Genomic DNA, 25,588 nt, shown 5'->3' on the forward strand with positions numbered 1-25,588 from the left:
AAATTCTTATGATCCTTAATAAATGCTTTAAAGTCTAAACTCTTGCTAAAGCTTCCAATTTGTTGGCAACCACTCATTAGATTTCTAGATAGCCTAGCTAGAATCTTAGCCACCTTACAGACAGCAACTACTCACAAGAAATCATTCATTTTAATCAAGTAGGATTGATAACAAGGAAACAAGGATGGTTCAACATTGGGAAAATAACATAATTAATTATATTAAAAGCTTTAAAAATTACACAATGTTCCTTAAAGAAATAAAGAACAACTTAAATAGCTAGAGGAATATTCAGTGCTTGTGGGTAGGCCATGTTTATATAATGCTAATAATAAAAATGACAATCCTACCAAAATTAATTTACACTTTTAATGTTATACCAATCTATTTATCAAGGAGATATTTTATAGAACTTGATAAATAATACCAAAATTAATTTGGGAAGACAAAAGATCTATAACATCTAGGGAAATGATGAAAAGGAGTAGGGATGGGGGCAGCAAGATGGCACAGTGGTTAAAGCACCGGCCCAGGATTCAGGAGTACCTGAGTTCAAATCCGGCCTCGGACACTTGACACTTATTAGCTGTGTGACCATGGGCAAGTCACTTAACCCCCATTGCCTAAAAAAAAAAAAAAAAAAAAAAAAAAAGAAAAGGAGTAGGGATAAAAGAGGAATAGCACTTTTAGATATCAAGCTATTTCATAAAGCAACAGTCATAAAAACCTTCTGTTTTCAGTTAAAAATAGATAGATCAATGGTATAGACTAGACAAGGGAGATTCAGGAACATAGAACTCAATAATTCAGTATTTGATAAAGTAGAAAACATAAAATAACTAGGAAAAGACTACTTATCTGATAAAAACTGCTGGGAAAATAGGAAGGCAATCTGGCAGAAATTAGGCTTAGATGACCTTATACCATATTCCACAATACATTGTAAATGGATATGCAACCTTAATACTAAAGATTATGCTATAAAAATAGAAGAGAAACAGATCATGTACCTTTCACAAATATGGCTAGAAGATGCATTCTTTTTGTAAAATTAAAAAAAAATTCACTTAATAATATTTTATTTTTCCTAATTACATGTAAAGATAGTTTTCAACATTCATTTTTGTAAGATTTGAGTTCCAAATTTTCTCCCTCTCTCCCTTCCCTCCCTAAGACAGCAAGCAATCTGATATAGGTTATACAAGTACAATCATGTTAAATATTTCCACATTAGTCATGTTGTGAAAGAAGAATCAGAACAAAAGGGGAAAACCACAAGCAAGAAAAAAAACAAAACAAAAAAGGTAAAACAGTATGCCTCGATCTGAATTTAGACTCCAAAGTTCTTTCTCTGGATGTGGAGAGCATATTCCACCATGAGTCTTTTGGAATTTTCTTGGATCATTGTATTGCTGAGAAGAGCTAAGTCTATTATACTTGATCATCACACAATGTTGCTGTTACTGTATACAATGTTCTCCTGGTTCTTCTCACTTCATTCAGCATCAGTTCATGTAAGTCTTTTCAGGTTTTTCTTAAATCTGCCTGCTCATAATTTCTTATAGCACAATAGTATTCTATTACATTCATATACCACAACTTATTAAGTCACTCCTCAATTGATGGGCATCCCCTCAATTTCCAATTCTTTGCCACCAGAAAAAGAGCTGCTATAAATATTTTTGTACATGTGGGTCCTTTTCCCTTTTTCATGATCTCTTTGGGATACAGACTTGGTAGTGGTATTGCTGGGTCAAAGGATATGCAAAGTTTTATAGTCGTTTGGAAATAGTTTCAAATTGCTCTCCATAATGGTTGGATCAATTCACAACTCCACCAACAATGCATTAGTGTCCCAATTTCCCCACATCTGGAAGATGCATTCTTAACCAAATAAGAGACAGAAAGAATTACAAAAGATAGAATAGATAACTTTGATTACTTGAAAATGAAAAGCTTCTGCACAGATAAAATTAAATTGATATACCTAGGGAAAAACAGTGGTCAAATGGGGAAAAAAAATCTACATATCAAATTTCCCTGATAAAGTTTTAGTATCTAAGCTATATCAGTAATACATATATATGGATCATATATGTATGTATACATATATGACTAATATTCATTCCCTAATAAATAAATGATCAAAGAATATGAACAGCTCCCAAAAGAATTGCAAAGTATTCAAAATCACATGAAAGAATGCTTCAAATCACTAATAATAGAAGAAATACAAATCAAAGCAACCCTTAGGTTTTACCTCACCCCCTGAAAATTGGCAAAAATGACAAAAAATAGCAACAGTCAAAGTTGGAAGAGTTGTGGAATGATAGACACACTGATACATTGTTGATGGAGCTGTGAAATGTTATAACCATTTTGGAAAGCAATTTGGAATTATGCAAATGAAATTACTAAAATGTACATACCTTTTGAATCATAGAATCTATTCATGATTGTGCTTATTATCTCAAGGAAGCCATCAATAAGAACACAGTCCCCATACACTTTAAAATATTTAAAGTAGCAACTTTTTGTGATAACTAAGAACTGGAAATAAAGTGGATGCCCATCAATAGGGGAATGACTATACAAACTGTGTCACATGCATGTAATGGAATGCTGTGGGATGAATACAAAGAAGCATGGAAAGATGAACATGAACTAGGCAGAGAGAAGGAAGCAGAGCCAAGAAAAGAATATACACAGTGACTGCAACAATGTAAATGGACAGAACAACTACACACCAGAAAATCAAAAGTAAATGTAACTAAATTATAAAGATCAAATAAGACTCAATTGAAGAGATATGAGAAGAAAGCCCCAACCTGCCACTTGTCCTACACATTGCACAGGTTTTCAGTTTTCATTATATCAGTCAATTGTGCTCACTTATTTTTTCCTTTCTTTCTTTTTTTTTTTGTTTTTGCACACTTCAGTCTGTATTCAAGCAATATCAGTTCTTTGGAGGTGGATAGTATGTTTCATCAATAGTCCTTTGGGATTGTCTTGGATCATTGTATTGTTGAGAATAGGTAAGTCTTTCACAGTTATTCATTAAACAGTGTTGCTGTTTCTGTGCACAATGTTCTCCTAGTTCTGCTCACTTCACTATACATCAGGTCATACAAGTCTTTCCAGGCCTTTCTGAAGTCATCCTGCTTTGTCATTTCTTTTCTCTCTTAATTTTTTTTTTTGGCAGGGCTATGAGGGTTAAATGTGACTTGCCCAGAGTCACACAGCTAGTAAGTGTCAAGTGTCTGAATCTAGATTTGAACTCAGGTCCTCCTGAAATCAGGGCCAGTGCTTTATCCACTGTACCACCTAGCTGCCCCAATTTTGTTTTTCTCTTAAATTTTATTTATTTATTTATTTATTGCTTTGTCATTTCTTATAGCACAACAATATTCCATTACCATCATATACCACAGCTTGTTTAGCCATTCCCCAATGGATGGTCATTCCTTTGATTTCCAATTCTTAGCCACCACAAAAAGAGCCGCTATAAATATTTTTGTACAAATAGAGCTTTTTCTCTTTTGGGGGATGTTTTTGTTTTTTTCTTTTTTCCTTTTCAAAAAATATTATTTGTCATACAGGATGGCTCTCCGGGAGGGGAAGAGAGAGAATGCTTGGGAAAATTATGATGGTATAATGAAGATATCAATAAAAACTGATTTTAAAAAACTATAAATGGGAAATGTTTAGTGAAATCAATAAAAATATGAGGCAACATATATAACTTTTTTAAAAGGTAAAGAATTAACCATGTTTAGGTTGAAGAAGTGGAGACAGAGTGAACGTATGACAACTGTCTTTAAGTGTTTGGAGGACTGCCATTTGAAAGAGGGATTGGACCTGTTCTGCTTGGCCCCAGAGGGCAGAAACAGGAACAGTGGGTGGAAACTGCAGAGAAGCAGATGTTGGCTGGATGTAAGGAAAAACTTGCTAATGATTAGACCTATCCAAAAGAAAAACGGGCTGCTTCAGGAAGTAACGAAATCCTTCTTCTTACAGGTCTTCAATCAGAAGCTGGATACCACTTCTCTGGCATGTTGAAGAGGAGATTGCATTGTTGTTGTTGTTTTAAATAAATTTTTATTGACATCTTTTGTTCTTACATCACCAACCTTTTCCATTAGTGAGGGCACTCTTAATTAGGATCTTAATTCTAAGGGACCTTAAAGGCCACGTAGTCTAACCTCAAAGTTCTAGATCAGAAAATTGTGCCTAAGATCACATGGGCAGCTGAGCATCAGAGATGGGACTGGAACCCAGAGCCCCTGACTTCGTACATAGTGTCCTTCCCATGTATATGCTTCTCTTGTACAGATATGAGATGGACTAGATGGCTTCTTAGGAACTTGCTCACTCTGAGATTCTGTGTCCCCAGGGGCAGCAAAACAGACTGACACACACTTGATGGATGCCCCATGAACTGTGGGCTTTCTTCTCTTCTTGTCTATCTGATCTCACCCACTGATCCTATTAGCTCCCAGGGTTCAGCTCTCATCTCTCTGCAGATGATCCTCAGACCCAGCCCCAACCTCTCTACTGAGCATCAGTGCCATCACTCCTAACTGTCTCTTGGGCATCTACCCCTGGATGTCCCATAGACATCAAACTCAACACATCTGAAACAGAACTCATCATCTTCCCCAAAAAACCCTCCCACTTTCCCAGCTTTCCTATGTCCGTTGAGGGCACGACAATCTTCCCAGTTAGCAGGGCTCACAATGAGACTCTCATGCAGTCCACACACCCAGTCTGTTGTCAGATTTTGTCTTTTTAAAAAAATCTTCACAAGATCTCTTGCATATATGTTGTGTCATTTAAAAATATATGGGGGTGCCTGTCTTTGTTCTAGGTTTTAGGGAATTTAGCTGGGGTTTCTAATATATTGCTACTTATAAATTAGAGGCTATAGCACCAGTCTTTGGCATTAAGCATTTATTAAATCATATTAAATGTTAGTAAAAAGAGAGCACATGGCTCTGAAAGTTCAGAAGCCCTACATTATCTAGGATAGAGAGGAGAGAGAGGGAGGCCACGTGGCTGCCTCCTCCAGTGTCCCAGCCAAGAGAAAAAGTCAGAGAGAGTAAGCTTCCTGTTGTCCAAAGGAGAGGCTGCCCTTACACACTGCTCAAAGCTAATTGGCTAGCATCATTCAAATCTATTGGCCTACTGGACTTGAGGGGAGGTCCATATTAAAATGAGCAGTACATGCTGAGGTCAGAGTCCAGAGGACAGACTCTCAGATGGGAAAGGCTTTCAGGTAGGTGTGGTTTTAATCTCTATTGTCTGAGGCTGAGGCTGAGCTCCAACTGACTCTGGGCTGGCCTTAAAAGAGGTCAGGCAAGGGGCAGCTAGGTGGCACAGTGGATAGAGCACTGGCCCTGGAGTCAGGAATATCTGAGTTCAAATGCCGCCTCAGACATTTAACACTTACTAGCTGTGTGACCCTGGGCAAGTCACTTAACCCCAATTGCCTCACTTAAAAAAAAAAAAAGAGGTCAGGCAAGGCTCCTTCCAGTGTGAGGCTCCTCTGGGTCCCCAGAATCTCATTGTTTTTCTCACAATGTCCCCTTCTCTCAACCCACACAGCCACCTCCCTTGGACAGGTCCTTGTTACCTCTTGCCTGGACTTTTGCAATAGCCTGCTGGTTATTCTCCCTGCCTCTAGCCTCCTTTCCCCTCCAATCCATCCTCCACTCAGCTGCCAAAGCAACTTTCCTAGAGCCCAGGTCTAACCAAGCCATGCCCTTTACTCAATAAATTCGTGGCTTCCTGTTCTTTTCAGATCAAATATAAAACCCTCAAGCATTTAAGGCCCTTCACAATCTGGCCCCATCATTCCTTTCCAGTTTTCTTACACTGATTGAATTTACTCAACTACTTACTCAATTTACATTTACTCAGTGATCCAGCAATACTGATTTACTTACTGTTCCTCTCATTCCACATCCCATCTCCTAACTCTGCCTTTGCACTGACTGCATCCCATGCCTTTGGTGCTCTCCTTCCTCATCCTCTTCCTTGGCCCCCCTCAAGATTCAGCTCATTCCTCACCTTCTGCCAGAGGCCTTTCCCTGGTCACCTCAGCTGCTGGTCTCTTCTCTGAGATTACCTCCCAAAGTCTCTGTATAGATCTTGTAGGCACAAGTCATGTGCATCTTCTTTGTCTCCTTAGGATGCAAGCTCTCTGAGGGGAGGAAACTTGCGTTTGCTTTTTTTTTTGTACCCCTAGAGGTTGGCACCATGTCTGACACATAGTAGTCATTTAATGGATGCTTCTTGACTGACAACGATACCACCTCCTCTCTTCAGTCTCGCTTTTCACTAACCAGCCTTTAACCAGTAAAACCAAGGGTGGGGTGAGGTGGTAATGGGAAGTATTTAGTCAGGAGCACCTCCCTCTGAATGTCTATCACAGCCTTTATTCTCAAGGGAGGCCAACCCATGGTTTTGGGGGAGCTCTGACTTTTGCAGAAAACTGAAAAGCTGCTCTTTATCAACCCACCACAAAGAGCCGGCTGCCTCTGGCGCTACTGTAGAAACCAAGGTCTGCTCAGAATAGTGCCCTCCTCCCATATCTTTGGAAGAGGGGGGTAATTACCAAGTCTCTAATCCTGAGGCTCCCTTAACGCAGAGCTGGTGCTTGTGGCCACAAGGAAGGCCAGGCAGCTGGCGCCAAAGCAGAGATTGTCTGGGCCCAAGGCCTCTGGGAGGGCAAATGGTGGATGCTAGTGGGAGTATCTCAGCCTAGAGAATCTGCTGCTTCATGCTGAAGCAGAAGCCCAGGATATCCAGGGGAGACTTTAGTTCTTGCCAGGAGGGGAAGCAGGAGATTGAGATCCACTCTGCTCTCCTACCAGGTTAGAATCATCTCTATTGGGGCAGCTAGGTGGCACAGTGGATAGAGCACTGACCCTGGAATCAGGAGGACCTGAGTTCAAATCCGGCCTCGGACACTTGACACTTACTAGCTGTGTGACCCTGGACAAGTCATTTAACCCCAATTGCCTCACCCCGCCAAAATAACATACCAACTTAAAATGTAATTTGTAAACATCATGACATCAAGATTAATAAATGGGTTATTTAAAAAAAAGAATTATATCTATCTGCTTCCTGAAATATTATTAGTCTAAGGGATGCAACTTTGATTGCCATTCATTAATTGAGGGAATGGGGAAAGGAGGACCCTCATCTTTGTATCTTAGGCTTGGCTGCTTTCCCACCAAATACAAGTTCCACAATAAGCACATAATAAATAGCAAAGAAACTACCCAAGTTTATAGCAAAACAGAAATCAGAGGAGAGTCTATACTAGACAATACAGAGCAAAGGATCTCTCCCATTGGTAGCAATGGATCTCACCCAAGGGGACGTGCCCCAAAGTCTCAAGTGTAGCCAGCAGGGCACAGGGACATGCTGGAGATGCCTGGCTCTTCTCATGTTAGCTTCTTCCCAAAGCCTTTTCCTTCAGCAATCTGAAGTGGGGTTGCCAACTTCCATCTTCTCTCTCCAAGAAAGGAGCCAGAAGAGCCAGGAGAGATTTGAAGAGCATGGAGAGAACAAACATCATCTTTTTCCTGCTCTTGCCTACTCTACCCTGTCCCTCATGGGAGTACAGGGGCTTGATCTCCACCAATGAGGAGAGAGTCCCATGCCAATGCACTTTGGGACTTGGGTTTTGCACAAATACAAATACACGTGTGTAAACATGTACATATGTGTATATAACTCAGGCACATCTGCCCAGTTCTCCTAACATGGATATGCCCTTGAGGGCCCTTTGGGGAATGCCCAGTTTACTTGCTCTGTCCCCTACCTTGTGGATGGCTTCACTTCCTTCAATCAGCTGTTTGAGTCTTTAAACTTGGCAAGACTCAGCACTGAATGGTAGTTCTAGCCATGGAGACCTTGAAGGCAGGATTGCAGGTGGGGCAGTCCAGGCAGCCAATCAAAGGAAGCTATCCCTACCCACTTAGTAGGGGAAATGGTCTCCATGTTAGCCAAACTTAGCAGTAGGGAAAGCCAGGATCAGCACTGGGAGGGGAAGGAAGTATGACCAACTCGGGCCCCTCCACAAAATGGAGACCATAGGAAGATCTCATGAATAAGAGAAGGGAGTAGCCCTGGCGGAGGACACTTCAGGGTGAGAACACCATAGATGGGGTTGTATGTTCCCAGTCAGGATGCCCCAGACACTGAGGTAGGTTCCAAGATGAGACAGGAGCTGAGGCCTGGCTTTGAAGTCCAAAAATCAGAAGCAGAACCAGGAGGGGACCCACATAATGGAGTATTCATTACTGGGGTAGTGGCTGCAGCAACAGAGGCATTGACAGACCAGCAGAGAAGGAAAGAGGTGATAAATCAGGGCAAGAAAGCATCTACATGGTACCGACTGGGCAGTATACTTAGTGGAGGTAAAGTATAAACTAGCTAATGAGTAGATCCATTTCAAATGGAGACTGGCCTCTCAAGAGGTTGTGATCATTCCATGATTCTTTGTTGCTTTGCTGTTTTTTTTGTTTTGTTTTGTTTTTTTTAGCGAGGCAGTTGGGGTTAAGTGACTTGCCCAGGGTCACATAGCTAGTAAGTGTTAAGTGTCTGAGGCTGGATTTGAACTCAGGTACTCCTGATTCCGGGGCCGGTGCTTGCTGTTGTTGTTTGGTAGTTTTCAGTCATGTCTGATCCTTCATGAGTCCTTTTGGTGGTTTTCTGGGCAAAGATACTGGAGTGTTTTATCATTTCCTTCTCTAGCTCATTTTTGTTTTGTTTTGTTTTGTTTGTGGGGCAATGGGGGTTACGTGACTTGCCCAAGGTCACACAGCTAGTAAGTGTCAAGTGTCTGAGGCTGTATTTGAACTCAGGTATTCCTGAATCCAGGACCAGTGCTTTATCTACTGCGTTACCTAGCCACCCCTCCAGCTCATTTTATAGATGAGGAAACTGAGGTAAACAGGGTTAAGTGGATTTTTCAGGGTCACACACATAGTAAGTGTCTAAGGTCAGATTTGAACTCAGGTCTTCCTGACTCCAGGCCTGGAGCTCTGTGTACTATGGCACCACCTAGCTGCCCTTCCTTCTGTCTTTCTTTCTTTTTAAAATATATTTTAAAATTAAATTAAAAAAAAAATTTTTTTTGGTGGGGCAATGAGGGTTAAGTGACTTGCCCAAGGTTACACAACTAGTCAAGTGTCTGAGACTGGATTTGAACTCAGGTCCTCCTGAATCCAGGGCCAGTGTTTTATCTACTGCAGCAACACCTAGCTGCCCCCAATAGACAGCATCTTTTGTAACAACGAAGACTGAAGACAAAAGTCCCAAAACTCAAGCCTTTGTAATGAGAATGACCATGCTTGACCCTGGCTGGTGTAAAAAAAAATTAATTTATTCTAATCTGAAATTTCTTAAGCCAATCTGTTAGGGCCTTTTAAAAATCTCCCCCACACTGCTCCTCCCAAAATTGATAAGCAAACAATTAAGAAGCCTCTTAATTAAATAATCAAAGCAGAATTTATTTATAAAAATAAATGTAAGAGATAAGGGTTAAGAAATGCAAATTATATGACTTGCCTGAGGGTATGCTGCTTGGACCCTTTGCCTCTCCAACTTTCACTCTTTTTTTCCTTCCCTCCTGCTTTCCCTTCCCAGTGCTTTCACTGCTCCACTCCTCTCTTCTAACTCCAAGCCCCCTTCACTTTGTCGACCTCCCTGCATCTTCTCTACTTGCTCTGTCTGTCCACCTCCCTCAGTATCTCTACCTTCTTGCTAGCTCTTTCTCAGTCTCTGTCAGCCATAGCTTGGCTGAAGTAGAGGGGGAGGGGCCCCAGCCCCTCTTACACAGAAAAAACCCCTGAGGGCCTAAGGATTTTTAATCTCAGCCCAAAGGCAGGGTCCCCAAATCACAATAAATTCCTACACTGGTTTTTTTTGCTATTCTTTGTATCCTCTGTGCTTAGCACAGTGCCTGACATATAGTAGATGCTTAATAAATGCCCATCGACTAATTGACTAGAAGGAACTTGCAACTTAAAAGGGCACATGCATAAAGAGATCACTAACATCACAAGACAGCTCCTCCTCTGTGGGTCTCAGTTTACTCTTCTGAAATATGAGGCATAGATTGTCTCTCCAGTACCATCTGGTGTCGGCATTCTGAGATTCTGTGACTCACCCTAGAAGTTCCAAGGAAGAACAAATCCCATAAGGTTTGGGGAAATGGGGATCCTTTGGGGCTTGAGTGGATATTTCTGGTATAGAAAGGAGATCTCTGTGTGTAGATAGGCAGGAGAAGGGAAGGCAAATATTAACTCTACATTAGTGCATTGTCTAATATGAGAATGTTATTTTTTTAAAATTAATTATCCAGCATATTTGTCTGAGCAATACAATGATTTAAAGATACAAATTGTGTCCACTTTAAGCCTGTGTACTTATCACACTGTGGTTTTTTCCATTAAAGTTCCCCATTCATTCCCAATATCAGTAGTATCAGTGATAGTGCTACCCATTAAGGCTGTGCATTGAAATTCCCCCCCCCCCTTTTTGGTAGCAAGATGAGGATTTTCATGATTCCTCTTAGGCAGTATGGTCCAGTGCCTGAGTTTTAATTCAGAATCACTTCACCATGCAGAAAGAAATTATGCAGAAAGAAATGTGGCATATCATAGCACAAAAACCCTTTGTTGGGTTTTCTTTCCTTTTTAAAAAAAATCTGTTCCTTTCCATTACCACCCTTCCCCACACTAAGCAAATTTAAACAAAAAAGAACAAGAAAGCCCTTAATATGTAACTGCATGATCTGGCAAAAGAAATTCGATAGGTTACTTTAAGAGAAAAAGGAACAGCTAAATGACTTTGCAAGATACGTAGATCATGGATATTGATATAATGGAAAGAAAACTGGACTGAAGTTAGAGGTCAGATCCCACCTCTGATTCTTACCATCTGTGTGATTTTGGACACATCCCTCCACTTCCTTTGGACTCAGTCTTCTCGTCTGAGAAAAAAAAAGAATTGGATCTGAAACCTCAAAAGTCCCTTCTTGCCCTTGAGCTAGGATCCATGATACTCAAAAGGACGTGCTGGGTAGGAGGACTAGTGTGATAAAGGCCCAAAGATGGGAAGGCAAATGGTGGGCTCTTTGGAAAAAGCATGGTTTAGCCGGAAGGGTTTATCTGGTGGAATAGTATGAGATAAGACTGGATGGAGGTCTAGCTTGGGGTCAGATTTTGGAAGGCTGGGAATGCCCTTGCTGAAGAATATGAATTGTATCTTGGTGGCAGTGAGGAGCCATTGAGGGTTTTTGAGGAGGGGAGTGACATGTAAGCAATCTTACATTGGCATATCTGATATATTGCTCCATACTATTACCGTGGTCTGGCTATCCTATCTAATCCAGGCATAGAGCTGTGTTGTCTGAGATATATCAGGAGCAGTGGAACTGGGGAGATCAGATTGCCCTCTCTCTTTGTCAAACAGGGAGACAGAAGGGACTAAAAGCCCCCTCTAACAGTTATTGGAAGGAAAGATTAGAAAGAGAGACAAAATTCTTGTCTTCGGGGCTTTTAAGAGTCTATTGTTAGGACAACAAAATACCTATGTGTCATGACTATAGAAATGACAGGAGATAAAGGGATCAGGGACTTGCTTTGATTATTACTCCCCATCACTCCTCCCCAACTACCCCTGTTGTTGTAGTCACATATGGCTTCACAGATGATGAGGTTTAAATGTGTTAACGAGGTGTTAACACTCCACACTCCTTTGGCAAAGTGTGAACACCTTTCACTGATGAGTCAGAAGGGAGCAACCTCATTTAAAAAATTGATTATGTCTTTAAATTGCTAAGCTACGGAGGAGAGCATATAGTCATACATTTGGGAAGGTTGTAGGCAGTCCTTGGAGAAGTCAGAGAGTGAGAGGAGTGGGGAGGAGACAATTCTTGATTTCTCTCCTGTTCTCTGCCCTGTATCAGTCATAGTGTCTAGCATAAGCACTACTTGCCCATGAAGAGGCACCCTAACCAGCATGTGGAGAGTCAATTTGAGAGAGTTAGAGGCACAGTTGAGGGAGCAGAGGCAAACTCTAGACAGATATGCATCCAGACACTCAGTTACTCAAGGCTAGGAAGCTACTTCAAAGAGGCAGACCTTTGGTAGCATAAGATTTAAGTGAGAGAGAATCCTAGTAATCAAGAGTTGAGTTGCCAAAAGGAGCAGAACTGAAGAGACCTGCTTAGCAAGGCTCCCAGTAGAGAAGCTGGACCTAGTAGAGAGGTGTTTTTTGTTTGTTTGTTTGTTTTTTTAGAGCAATGAGGGTTAAGTGACTTGCCCAGGATCACACAGTTAGTAAGTGTCTCTTGTCTGAGGCCAGATTTGAACTTAGGTTCCCTGACTCTAGGGCCAGTGCTTTATCCACTGTGCCACCTAGCTGCCCCAAGAGTTTTTTGAGAATTCCACAGGAGAGAAAGAACTTCAAGCACTCTAGTACTAGAATGGTCTCACATTTATCCATTACATATTTTCCTCATTACCATCATACTCTTTGTGCTCATTCTTCCCAGGGACATTGTGTATATTTGCGGGAGAGAAGAATGTTTTATAGCTACTTCTCTTACAGTGTCATTTTAGTAGATGTCTTTATTTTTAGCTAATTGTACTACTGGCTGATGGTTTATTCCAAACACTGGTGGGGGCTTGTGGGCTAGAGTGGTAGGAATAATCATTCACAGGGTAATAGCTGCCTCTGAGGACTCAATCTGTGGGGATGGGTGCATGTTGGGGAAGTGGCCCAGAAAGTGTGCTATCCATATTAATCAGTAGAAATGAAAGTAGTAAGAACTGTAAACTAGTGGTCAGATCACTTCAGGAATATTTTGTCCAGTTCTGAGTGCCACATTTTAAGAAGGATATAGACAAGCCAGAGCATGCCTAGATAAAATGGTAAGAGGGCTGGTAAGACAGGATGGTAAGAGGGCTGGAAACCATAACAGATGAGGCTCCATTGAAAAAAAAAAGGGCATGTTTAATCTTGAAGATTTAGTAGGGACAAGATAACTGTCTTGAGGGAGACTTGGCAGGGAGAGAAACTTCAAAGGGATCGAAGAATTTTCTAACAGAGAGAGCAGTACTAATGTGGAATAGGCTGCTTCATCTCTAGAGGGCTCCAAGAAGAGGCTGGACGACCACTGGTAAGGGACATTGAAGAGGGGAATTCTCCTTCGTGTCTGAGCTGAGGTCTTTTCTGTCTCTGAGCTTCTGCAATCCTGTGACTCCAAAGCCAGCATTCTTTTCACTTTATTGTGTTTCCATAGTTTTCACTCCTTTCTTATTGAGAGTCTGCAGAATCCTATTATCTGATATCTCAAATTCAAATTCCTCGGAGTGGTCTTTAGGATCATAGATTTAGAGCTCAAAGGGAACTTAGAGTCCACTTAGACAAGCCCCTCATTTTATCGAGGAGGAAACTGAGGCGGGTGGGGTGGGGTAGGTCAAAAGACATATCTAAGGTTACACAGGGAAGAAGAGATGGAACCAGGATTTGAACCCCAGACCTCTGATTCCACATCTAGGGCTCTCTCCAGTGAACCATGCAGCCTATAAAATTGTTAGCTCTTTGGTTTTATTGTTGATTAAACAGCTGATTTCATCAGTGTAGGGAGCTGGTGAGGGGCAAGTTACAGTCTCAGACAGTGGGCTGGGGCAAGGTGAGGGTAAGTGACTTGACTAAGGTCACACAGCCTGGATGGGTCACAGGTAGGACCTGAACCCTGGTCTTCCTGACTTGGATCCTAGTTCTCTTTCTTCTCAGCCACATGCAATCTATGATTTCCAAGATAATGATTACAGCTAGCAGAACCAGGACAAACATATGCATGTGTGTACACAATGACCCTAACAATAGAAATGGAAAGAACAAAACACTGTACAATGACCAATTTCTTCTTCTTTTCTTTTTTTTAAGTGTCTAATAACTAACAAGAGAGATAGAAGCCAAACTATGCAGTGGGTTTGTGTGTCCCTTCTGGACTTCCATGAGAAGCTGATAGCTTTCTTTCAAAATGTTTTTCATATTGATTTTCTATCACTTTCCTTTCCAAATATACCCCTCCATGCCCCCAAAAGAGCCATCCTTGAGAATGAAGATTTCAAAAATAAGAAAGAAAAAAGCAGTTCAGCAAAGGAATCAACACATCAACTGTCTGACCTCATATGCATCATTCTATACCTCTTCAAAGAAGGGAGGGAGGTTCTTTCACTGACTTCTTCCTTAGGGCCAGGTGTGATCCTGAGAATTACATATTGTTTTGTTCTGTCCCTAGGCACAATGCAGAGTATGGCATGGCTTCCTCATTCCTGAAATCTGTGTCCAATACTGCTTTATAACCATAACCATAATAGTTTTTTTGTTTGTTTTTGGTGGGGCAATGAGGGTTAAGTGACTTGCCCAGGGTCACACAGCTAGTAAGTGTCAAGTGTCTGAGGTCAGATTTGAACTCAGGTCCTCCTGAATCCAGGGCTGGTGCTTTATTCACTGCACCACTTAGCTGCCCCAATTAGCTCTTAATAAGATTCCAGCAGCCATAGGAGTGTGTGGGTCTCATGAAGCTTTCAGTTGTGTGTTTGAAATTTCTCCTCCAGCCTATACAAATGTTTTTGAATCTTGATTTTTTTCACCTGGAGTGTTAGCTGTTCCTCTCAGCTTTGTATCCTAGGCACATGTGATAAATCTGCCAAGTTATTGATAAAAATGTGAACTAGCTTTGCACAGATCCCTGGGAGTCCATCAGAGACATCCTCCTGAGCTAACAATGAAGCATTAATTGCTATTCTTTGAGTTTGAGCTTCCACACACATCCAAATCCACCTAATTGGACCCTTGTAGCCCCAATGGCTTCATCTTTTCCTGCAAGAAGAGAATGAGAGACTTTAGCAGATGCTTTGTCCAAAATCTGGGTAAACTATAGCCACGGGCTATAGCTTTAGATCCTATGAGTGGGTTGTCATAGTAGAATATTTCCCACTTGTAAAATAGAAGGCACCCTAAAAGGTAGACTGGCCCCTACATGTAGAGCAGAGTGATTAGCCAGGTACTACTCTCTCTACTTAAGGGACCAACACTATAGCTGTGGACATTTTGGCGAGTTTTTCTAAGTGCAGTAGCACCTGCTTCTTGTCCCTCCCTCGGCTGAGGCAATTCTTGGCTTGATTTGGGGTCCAAAATGTAAAACTGTGCACATTCAAAGCTTTATAAATGTATTGAAAATTTGGGTAGTTATTTTTGTCCTTCCTGAAGTCTGGGTTAATCTCCAAATCGAAGTCCTCTGTCTTTTCCCATTACAATTCTCATCTCCTTCCCTATTTCAAGAGCCCCCAAAGAAGAACACATTCAGGGTCTAGATTAAAATGCCTTGACTCCTAGAAGTTGGAGTTCAAATAAGGACAAGGCTCAGCCTGCTCTAATTCCAGTGGCAGGTGAGTTCCTAACTTCATTTGACTCAAGAAATCAAAGGAATGAATGGAACAGCTAGGTGGGGCAGTGGATAGAGTACTGGCCCTGGAGTCAGCAGGATCTGAGTTCAAATCTGGTCTCAGATGCTTACTAGCTGTGTGGCCCTGGGCAAGTCATTTAACCCCAATTTTCCACCCCCCCAAAAAGAAAGAAATGCTCCCAGAGCCAGTTGACTGAGGAGCACTGTCATTCATTCCTCCCAATTAGTTTCAGGGTCCTAGAATAAGAGAGGCAACAATGATATAAAGGATGGAGAATTGGACTTGGAACCAGGAGGATCTAGGTTAAAATTCTGCCTCAGACACTAGTGGCTTGACTCTTAGCAAGTCACTTACACCTGTTTGCCTCAGTTTTCCCACCTGTAAAATGAGGGGGTTGGACTTGGTGGCCTCTAAGGTCCCAATGACCCTTTGATCTCTAATTGCCCTGAGCTACTCTTAAGACTTTAGCAGTGGTGATCTAGATTGGCAGAAGGAGTTTCCTTGTAGGGAAAATGCCAGTGAAATTAGTGTTGTTTGCTCCTTTCAGTCATGTTTGATTCTCCATGACCCCATTTGGGGTTTTCTTGGCAAAGATACTGGGGTGGTTTGCCATTTCTTTCTCCCTCTCATTCTGCTGTTGAAGAAACTGAGGCAAACAGGGTAAAGTGACTTGTTGAGGGTCACGCAGCTAGGAAGTGTCTGAGGCCGGATTTGAACCCCAGGAATTTGAGTCTTTCTGACTTCAGACCTGGTGCTCTATCCACTGTGTCACCTGGCTGCCCAGTGAAATCATAGATCTGTTTTTAAAAAAGGGTATATGCTACTGTACTAGTACCTCATACTATCTTTCCCTGAGCGGCTCATTAAATAGCGCCTTAGAGAATTCAAGGTCAGTACTGGTTATTTTTTCCCAAACAGCTACTTATTGCCCCTCCCCACCCCAATCTCTACTCAGCACCTGCCATACCCCTCTGCCTTCCGCCTTCCCGAGCTGGGCTTCAGGGATTGACTGGAGCTGGCTGAAACTGCTGCTTGTTCAATTTTCAGTGTGAGCTTTTACACCAAGGTAATTGGCAAATACTACAAATTAGGGCTTGAGGAAGTGTTTTGTTGATTGTCTAGACTTAAGGAAGCAATGGAGAAAATGTTAATAACAAAGATGAAAATAAATAGAATAAATAGACCATAATGTATAATATTATTGTATATAATGTAATATATGATACAATATATTATATTTATTTATAGAATATATTATTGTAACTATATGGAATATATTCTAAAATATATTACTTATATATAGAATATATTACAATGTGGGATATATTCCTTTTTTTTTTTTTAGTGAGGTAATTGGGGTTAAGTGACTTGCCCAGGGTCACACAGCTAGTAAGTGTTAAGTGTCTGAGGCCGGATTTGAACTCAGGTACTCCTGACTCCAGGGCTGGTGCTCTATCCACTGCGCCACCTAGCTGCCCCTGGAATATATTCTATATTATTAATATAAATAGAATAAAATATGTCTTACCATTTTTTTTCAGTCAGTTGTTAAACATTTACTTGCATACCCCAACGCCTTCCCTGCTGATGGGTCTTGCAGGTGTGTCTGGTGTGGTCACAAACAAAATGTCCAAGTGGAAAGAGAAAGGAGAAGGGAGGAGAGAGGAAGCCAAAGGAGGAAGATAGATGAAGGAGGAGGGAGACAAGGAAGGAGGGGGTGAGAATGAAGGGGAGGAGAGAGGCCAGAATCCATCTGTCTGCCTGCTGCCAGAGGGCCAGTAAGCAATATTTTGCTGAGTGGTGACACCGGCCCCCTTGCTGTCCTAGAACAAGATGCTCCATCTTCCCACTCTGGGCATTTTCTTTCTTTTCTTTTCTTTCTTTCTTTTTTTTTTTTTTGTGGGGCAATGGGGGTTAAGTGACTTGCCCAGGGTCACATAGCTAGTAAGTGTCAAGTGTCTGAGGCAAGATTTGAACTCAGGTCCTCCTGACTCCAGGGCAGGTGCTTTATCCACACTCTGGGCATTTTCACTGACTGTCCCCCTTTGCCTGGAATTCTCTCCCTCTGCATCTCCATCTTCTGGCTTCCTCCAGGTATCACCTAGAACTCCAGCTTCCCACTTAATGCTAGTGCCTTCCCTCTGAGATGACCTCCCCTTTATCCCATGTATTTTTTGTTTGTACATAGTTGGTTGCATGGGATCATTAGAATGGGGCCAGCCCTGTGTTTTGTCTTTTTTTTTTTTGTCTCCCCAGGGCTTAACATGGTGCCTGGCAGATAGTAGGTGCTTAATAAATGCTTCCTGATGGACTAACGGCTTCAGGATCCTTCTGGGCATAGTGGCCTTTGTGGTCTATATAATAAGCACCTGGTGCTGTGATGATAAGTCAGGAACTGTTCATCTTGACTCAAGGAGGATACAAATAATTCTTTGGGGTCATCCTCACCTGTCCTTCCTCTAGAAGTTGGATGTACTTGGTGGATTCCTGGCACTGAAAAAGACCAGAGAGATGGAGATGGGGAAATGAGGGTTAAGTGATTTGCCCAGGGTCAAACCGCTAGTAAGTGTCAAGTGTCTGAGGCTGGATTTGAACTCAGGTCCTCCTGAATCCAGGGATGATGCTTTATTCACTGTGTCACCTAGCTGCCCCCCTCTAAGTAGTCTTTAGAAAAGTGATTCTTAAGGTCCCAGAAGTGTCATGGCCACACAGAGGGTGAAGCGGATGGAGACTTTTCTGGATCCGTGCAGTGAACGTGTAGAGAAATGTGATTACTCTAGGTGGTGTCCCATATTGATTGGGTTGACCCATGTGCTGGATCCTGTAATAAAGATTCATCTCCTAGATTAATTTTCAGAGCTGGGGGGAAGTTTAGGGATCATTTAGTACAATCTCTTCCCTTTATAGAGGACAGGATTGGGACACAGGGAATAGAAATGTTATGTCCAAGGTCACATAGAGTTAAGACTTGGATCCAGGTCATCGAACCCTAAAGCCAATGTTCTTGTCACTATACCAGCTGGATGACTGTGGACAAGTCACCTTTTGTCTCTCAGAGCCTCAGTTTTCCCATCTGTGAAATAGGCATAATAATATTTGCAGTGCCTGGTCACTGAGTACAATTGTGATGTTAGTAGGAAAGCATCAACCCTAAAGCACTACATAGTGAATGAATGATGGAAAAGCACTCATTAAGGGTTTACTGTATGCTATTAAGTGCTGGGAATGGAAGCTATTTCTTTCTATTCCAGGACAGTTCTAGTGCCACTTTATGTAAAGAAATCTTCCCTTGCCACTCTTACCTCTCCATCTTCAAAATCCTTATTTAATTTAGTGTGACCACTGTCCAATTTAGCACTTGGTGAGATACTCTGTTGAATATTGCTCAATTGTTTATTAATTCCACTGTTAGACTATAAGCCCCAAAAAGGCAGAGGCTGTTTCCTTTTTCCTTTTTATCTCTGCCTAGCATGGAACTGGACACAGAACAGGCACTCAAGAAATACCTCTGTTTGCTTTATTGCAGGTTTTTGTCTTGAACTAAAACAGTGATTTCATTGGTATAGAGAGAGCCCAGCAAGGAAACTCCCTCCCCCAAAGCAGATAAGCAACTTTTCTATTTAAGAGTGTAGCCCTTACTGCCTCAGGGAGAGGGGAGGGGAGGGAGGGAAGGAGGGATAAAAATTGGAACCCAAAACCATGAATAAAAATGTTTATTACTTTAAAAAAAATAAACAAATTAAAAGAAAAAGAAAAAAGCCAGCAAAACTTAATACATCAAATAAAAACCTGACTCTCTCTCTCTCTCTCTCTCTCTCTCTCTCTCTCTCTCTATATATATATATATATATATATATATATATATATATATATATATAAAGATACTTTTGTCTCATTTTCCACTTACAGTACCTGTATGTGGTTATTTATATAATCTTGGATAATCTCCTGGGGATGCTTTAAAAATCAGTTGTGAAAGTCCACCCATTCCTTATCTTATTTTCACCAAATAACCTTGATATGCCCAAGGACTATCCTCATGAGGATTTATAGATATGAGGAAGTGAGTGGTTAGTGATATTTTCTCCATTCTTCCCCCCCGCAATTGTACTTTTTCAGTTGTTTTTAGAGTCTGATATATTTTTAAAATAAATCATTGATTGTCTGTAAAAAAAAAAGAGTGTAGCCCTAGAGCCAGAAGAGACCTTAGAGGCCATTAAGTCAATTCCCCTCATTTTCCACATGAGGAAACTGAGGCGCAGGGAGATGAAGTGACTTGCCAAGGTCACACAGGCAAGATTTTAATCCTGATCTTCTGACTTCAAATCTACTATCTCCCTCTATTGACTCCCTCTCCTACAGTGTGGCCTGTCAACATACTATTGCACTTGTAAGGCACTACATAAGTACCTTTCCAACTGAGTTACTTTTCTTTCCTGTATTTCCCTTTTTTATATTCTAGAACTCATTAGCTATTAGGGACCTTAGGTTATAGCATCAAAGATCTGGAACTGAAAGGAATCTTAGTTCCTTACATATTTTTAGAAATGAGAACTGTTTCTTCCTTTTCTTCTAATTCTAGCTGCATTGTTTTTGTTTATATAAAACCTTTTAATTTTTATATAACAAAAAACCCCGTTTTTTATTTTCATGTAATCAAATTTTAGCTCCTGTGGACTTTTCTATCTCTTGTTTGGTCATGAACTCTTCCCCGGATCTGTCCGATGACTTCCTCTATGCTCCACTATGGAACAGACCTCAGAAGTCATCTCATCCAACCCTTTCTTTTTACAGAGGAGGACACTGAGTCCCACAGAGGGTGAAATTCAATTCAATTCACTAAATATTTATTACATGCCTACTATGTGTTAGGCACTGTGCAAAGCCCCGAGGAGACAAAACACATTGATTACCTGCCCTCGAAGAGCTTGCAATTTAAAGGGAGAGACTACACAAAGCCAAATAATATACAAAGCAAATAATTCACAAGATAAAAAGGAAATAATTAAAAGAGGGAAAGCATTAACTGAAGGCTTAGGGACTTGCCCAAAGTCACTAAGGATCAGGGCTAGCCTCTGAACTTCCAGTCTGGTCTCTCTCTACTGATTTGAACTGAAAATCATCTCTTCCAGCCTCTTCATTTTTCAGAAGAGGAAACTGAATCCCAGAGAGGGAAAGTTAAGTCACACAGGGAGTTAGCAGCAGAGCAGGGACTAGAACTCAGGTCTCTAGTCCCCATGCTGTGCTCTTCCCATGCTGCCTCCTAGAGTGGCATCCTCCTGTTGGCACTCTCTGTCTCCCACTTGGTGCCTTGGCTTGGAATCTTGGTGGCCCTGAGGTCATTGGGAGTCAGCCTTCGGGGAAGAAAGAGTATTATTTTCCCTATTAATAAGTGACTGGTCTGCAGGGAGATGGTGTATGATGGGGTGCTGGGGCCAGGGTGGGGATGGGTCCAGTTAAAGTTCACCCCAGGCTATGTTGCAATAGTAGCATCCAAAATGAGAGTGGGTCGCTTTAAGAAAGGCACAGCTGTAATCTGAAGCCGGCTGGCTGTTGGACTTGGAGGCTGGGGAAAAAAAAAAGGCTAATGTACTTGTTAGAACAAACCCCTCAGCGTGTGCAGGCTTGGTCTGACCAAAGTTGAGAGCGAGACCGGCAGGATCCCCAGGTAAGGGAGCTCCCATCCTGGCTAGGACACAGCGAAGGACTAATGAGAAGAGACCAGAGAGGAGCCTGCCTAGGCAGGGAGGGGGGACTCTCCTAAGACCTGCAGGAAATGGGGGGAGTAGGCTGGGGGAAGGGGACCCTGTTAGAAGAGGGGAGCAGTGTCCAGGGCTTGGGCACTTACTAGAATGGAGTGAACGCTTTCTGGTCATGGCATTTAGGGGAGAGGGGCAGGTGTGTGGGGCCAGCAGGGGAGCACCCTGGGTTTTGCAGAATTGACACAGTCGGACATAAGAGAAGGCTTGGGGCACTTCCCAAGAGGGGCAAAGGGGTAGGCAGAGGCATCCAAGTATAGAGATAATGAGGATGATGAATGCTAACATCCACACTGAAGTGCTTTACATACATTATCTCACTTGATCTTCACACTTGGAGCAAATCAAAGGCCTTTCCCGTCCCCTTGAGGAGAAGATGGGCCGGGGAAGGGCTCCCACGTGGAGCAGCAGGACAGAAAGCCTTTCCTGGCACCCTCAGGGCCTCCCTTCCCCTTCCAATACTGACAACTTCCAGCTTTCTCTTCTTTACAAAATCAGCTGGTGCTGATTTCAAAGGCGACTTCCCAGAACTGAGCAAGCAGCTGTCCAGCTGAACTCTGCCTAAGGGGGAGGAGTGGGGAGGGCGCAGCTGGGGCTTGGGCCCAGGCCATCCTCAGTCTCCCTTTCCCGATTCAGTGTGCCAAACAATTTCCAGATGTGCTAGAGTACAATGTCCCAGTGGGAGCATCAGCCTCCTCCAAAGTAGCACTGCCTCTTGGCCGGGCCTGGGATGTCTGATGTGGGATGCTGGCGAGCCAATAGCCCAGAGACCGCCGCACCCCTTCTGCTCCCTGGGGGGAAGTCGCAGTGAAGATTAGATTCAGGGCCAAAGAAAATCTGCTGGCTTCCCAGAAATCCCACTGCCTGGCTCTCCCCCATACTGCTTAACTCTCTAGCCAAGGACGGAAGGGAGGGCGGCTCCCTGGGGGTAGAGTGGTGGGAGAGCGGCTCCCCTGGTGTAAGGCCATTTAGTCCCACCCACAGATGGAGCCTGGCTCCCTTGGGAGAAATGAGAGAAGCAGCCCTGGGGACCCACCCAGAGAGCAGGAGAGGCCCTTTCCCAGTCCTGACTTGACCCATTTGGGTACCTTGAGTCTGAAGTGGAAGGAGACTTTGAGTTGACCATCTGCCTGTGCCCTCAAAGGTGGGAGGAGTAAAGAACATATGTCTGGATCAGAGTCTTAACTAGGGTGGGACAATCGGGGCTTTGACCCAGGGAACAGAGACTTAGAGGGGAGCTGATTGCTCTTTACTCATCAGTTTGAGCTTAGCACCTAATTAACAGCTTCTTTTGGACAAGACCTATGACTTCATTAGTATAGGGATTGCTAATGAGGAGCCTCCCTCTACCAGTGTAGAACCATACCTTCTTTACAATATGTTATCTTAGAGAGTTTCATAGGAAACACAGCCAGAATGTATCAGAGGCAGGACCCAAACCCAGCTCTTCTTGCTTCCTGAAGCTGACTCTCTATCCACTACTCACACTACCTCTCTAATTACAAATAATTACTTAAAATAAGAATCTATGTGCAGTACAGCAAAACCAGTCAGCTGACCTGGGTTCAAATCTTGCCTCAGCCACTTATTACTTGAGTGAGCTTAGGTTTTAGGGTAGCTGGGTGGCTCAGTAGATAGAGTACTGGGCCTAGGAGTCAGGAAGACTCAAATTCCTGAGTTCAAATCTACCCTCGGACACTTACTAGCTATGTGACCCTCGGCAAGTCACTTCACCCCATTTGCCACAGTTTCCTCATCTGTCAAATGAGCTGAAGAAGGAAATGGCAAAGCACTTAGGTATCTCTGCCAAGAAAGACCCAAAGGGAGTCACAGAGAGTCAGACACAACCAATAATGACCTTGAGCTTCACCTCTGAGAATCACTTTCCTCCTTTGTAAAGTGATTAGGTTGGGCTAGTTCACTTTGAAAGTTCTTTCATATCTAACTCAAGGGTCCTGTGATATGACTAAGGGGGGCTCGTCCCTGAGCCAACCCCACTTACGTCTGGGGTGGCTTTCTTTCCTCTTTGAAAAGTTGACCTGGAAGTCTCTTCTACATGGCTTATCCCGGATCTGTTTCCTGATGCTTGCCCAGGGCGCCATGATTAGTCTTTTGACTTGGCTTTGGATGGGGCACGGTCCAACAGGGGCTGACCTCTCCCAGGGCCCTGTGGAGGAGAAGAGTCTTTTCCTTGCACAGGCAGGGGGTCAGGCCCTTCCTCTGTTTCAGCCTCCATCTGGTGCTCAGGGGGGTTGTGGGTCTGGGAGGAGGGGGAGTGTTTTCTGTACAACCGGATTTAATGAGAAACACATGTGGCGGCTCCTACTTGTCTTCCCAGCCTGCAGGGAGGTTTGTTAAATACCAGCTGCCTCGTCTGAGTTTGGAGGATGTGGCTTCAGGGTGGGCCCCTGACCCTGGCTTGGCTGAACTAGGCTGTGCGGGGCCTGATCTCGAGAATGAACTGGACAACGCCGAGGTCAGCTTTCCCCCCATGCCCCCCAGTGCTCCCAGATTGCCTGGCCCAGCCATTACCCTTTGGATGGGATGGAGCCATTTTTCCCCCAACATGTATGCAGAAGGAGGTAACGACCTCTTGCTCTTGCCAAACTGTGTGACCTTTGCCTGACCATGAGGCAATGTGTCCTGGTGAGGGCAGACTAAGCAATTGCTCTTGGTCCCAGAAGAACACCCCCCATCCCCCACCCCTACCCCCCAACACCTCTATCTCACAGCTACTCTGGTTTTTCTCTAGTTGTTGCGTGGAGATGAATCTACATTCCTGAGGTCTGAGCTAGTGGAGAGTAAGCTCTGGGATATTCCAAGTCTCCTAGATCTAGAGTCAGAAGGAAACTTAGTAGTCCTCCGGTCCAACCCCATCATTTTACATATGAGGAAACTGAGGCCAAGAAAAGGGAAGTGATGTGCCCAAGGTCAAATAGATACTGCTAGGTTGGAGAAGTCTCAGAACGGTGGAGAATGCTTTTGTTGCCTGAGGACAAGCCTAGCTAAGTGTACAGGAAGTCATCATCCTGATGAATGTCTCAGCTCCAGAGTCTCTCAAGGACTATCTATTTAGTCCCAGGACCAAAAGATCTCAGAGCTAGAAGGGTCCTCAGCAGGCAAGTAGCCCAGCTCCCACCTGACCAGGAGTCCCTTCTATCACGTCGGCCTGCCAAGTGATCCTCCAGCCTTTGCTTGGAGACCTTCGGTGTCTCCAATCAATGTCGGTAGGAAGAGGGCCTGTGCTGTTGACATCAATGGAAAAACTGCTGGATTTGGAATCAAAGTTCATGGGTTAGAATCTTGGCTCTCCCATTTACTACCTAGTGACTTAGGTGACCTCTTCAGCCCTTTCCAGTTCTAGCTCTAGTTGACAGATGGATAAATGTCTCAGATGGGTCTAGCCAGGGAGAGTACTTGGACACTTTGGGACTGTTTTCCAGCATGAGGGGAATGATTTATTCCCTGAACTATTCAGCTTTCTTCCCATCTAAGGCAACAGGTTCCAAGCATTGTTCCAGGTGACAGGGCAGGCTTGTCCTTCCTGATACTAAATTGTTCAGTTGGGTGCATCCCTGGACCACAGCCTCTGTTGGCATGAATTCCCAGCTGAGGGCTGGGTAGGAGGTCCTGTCAGCTCTGGGTGGGGCTCCTCAATGGGTGGAGTGGGCAGCTGGAAGCCAGGGGAATGTTAGGATTTTTTTTTTTTTATTGCACAGAGAAAAGCTGCTCTGGACGCACTAACTCTCACTTGCTCAGCTTCCTATGCCTCTTCCTCTGCCCCCTCTTTGTGTGTGTGTGTGTGTGTGTGTGTGTGTGTGTGTGTGTGTGAATGTGTGGCAATTGGGGTTAAGTGACTTGCCCAGGGTCACACAGCTAGTAAGTTTCAAGTGTCTGAGGCTAGATTTGAACTCAGGTCCTTCTGAATCCAAGGCTGGTGCTTTATCTACTGCGCCACCTAGCTGCCCCTTGGCCCCTCTTAAAGAAGGTGAGAGCCTGCACAGAAACCTAGAGCCCCAATGCCCAGCATTTAGCAGAAAAGCTGTGGCTTGTTTGGAGGAATGACCCAATCTTAGGGGAAAGAAATCTGGAGAGCTCTCTCCTGAGTTCTAATCCCATATCACCAAATACCTGTTAGCTCCACTGGGAGAGGGAGCAGTGTGGTGTAATGAGTGCTAGATGTGGAGGAAAGAAATAAGGATTTATTAAGACCTACTATGTGCCAGGCACTGTGCTAAGTGTTTTACAAATATGATCTCATTTGGTCCTCACAACAACTCTGAAAGGTAGGTGCTCTTAGGATCTCCATTTTATAGTTGAGGA

General features: G+C 43.2%; 1 protein-coding gene across 1 annotated transcript in view; it reads left to right on the forward strand.

The window, feature by feature from the left end:
* The first annotated feature begins 21,019 nt into the window (after positions 1–21,019).
* Positions 21,020–25,588, forward strand: part of SERPINF1 (serpin family F member 1) — a 28,180-nt gene continuing 23,611 nt past the window's right edge. Inside the window, exon 1 of the mRNA XM_043963941.1 lies at positions 21,020–21,174. The gene's annotated coding sequence lies outside the window, so the exon portion shown is untranslated. The remainder of the gene's footprint in view (positions 21,175–25,588) is intronic.

Source organism: Dromiciops gliroides, chromosome 4, assembly GCF_019393635.1.
Source record: "Dromiciops gliroides isolate mDroGli1 chromosome 4, mDroGli1.pri, whole genome shotgun sequence".
In the NCBI taxonomy this organism is placed as follows: Eukaryota; Metazoa; Chordata; class Mammalia; order Microbiotheria; family Microbiotheriidae; genus Dromiciops; species Dromiciops gliroides.